Below are 1,027 nucleotides of genomic sequence, written 5' to 3'. Positions count from 1 at the left end.
ATTGGCTTTAGTGATTGGTGTGTAAATTTGAATAATAGTGGTATTAACTCGGCTTCCATGTAGGCACATGAATATTATCCTATCACAGACAGCGTTGTACCTCATGACTGTTCTTTTTGACGATATGTTCTTTTTGACAATGAATGCAACACCATTTCTCTTCAATTTGTTATTCCCGGCATAGTAAGCTATGCAGTCATCAGATTCAAAATGGCCAATACCAGTCCATTTCAGCTCACTAATGCCTAAGATATTGAGGTTTATGTGTGCCATTTCATTTTTGACAACTTCCAGTTTTCCCAGATTAGTACTTTGTACATTCCATGTTCCGATTTTCAATGATTGTTTATATTGTTTATAGCTGTTTCTCTTAATTTTGAGTTGTGCTACACCAGCAAATGAAGATCCCATGGGCTATTCTCTGACAGGCTTTACTCCATTAGTGTCATCACGGTCAAATCTACTTTGAGGAGGCAGCTCTTCCCCAGTTGCATTTTGAATGCCTGCCAACCTGAGGGGCTCATTTTCGGGCACTATATCTGACAGTGTTTCTCTGCTATTCATGAGGTTTTCAGTGACTAAATATTCAGAAATAGTTCATCACTCCTTCTTCCTACTCTGTCTTCATCTGGAAGCTCATCTGAAACCTATCCACCATAGGTGACCCTGCTGGTATTTAAAACACCAGTGCCATAGCTTCCAGAATTACAGCAACTCACAAGCTACCACAGTATGACAAACTGACAGATGAGTGGTGGAGCAACAAAAGAACAAAGGTTGAACAATATTAGAAGTATCTTCAACTTGCAAAGTACATAGAAAAGGAAAGTGCCTATACTTTAAGAAACTTGGAAGATAAATTCTGTATTTCAGCAACCTATTTTTAAATTTATTTCTTTAGCATAGTGGTTACGAATCGGGCTGCGAACCTCAGGGTCAGCAGTTCGAAACTACCAGCTGTTCCACGGGAAAGATGAGGCTTTCTGCTCCCATAAAGATTTACAGCCTTGGAAACCCAGTACAGGGT

This window comes from Chrysochloris asiatica, unplaced genomic scaffold (genome assembly GCF_000296735.1).
Source record: "Chrysochloris asiatica unplaced genomic scaffold, ChrAsi1.0 scaffold06451, whole genome shotgun sequence".
NCBI lineage: Eukaryota > Metazoa > Chordata > Mammalia > Afrosoricida > Chrysochloridae > Chrysochloris > Chrysochloris asiatica.
The sequence above is the reverse complement of the archived record's forward strand: the minus strand, read 5'-3'. Positions refer to the sequence as shown.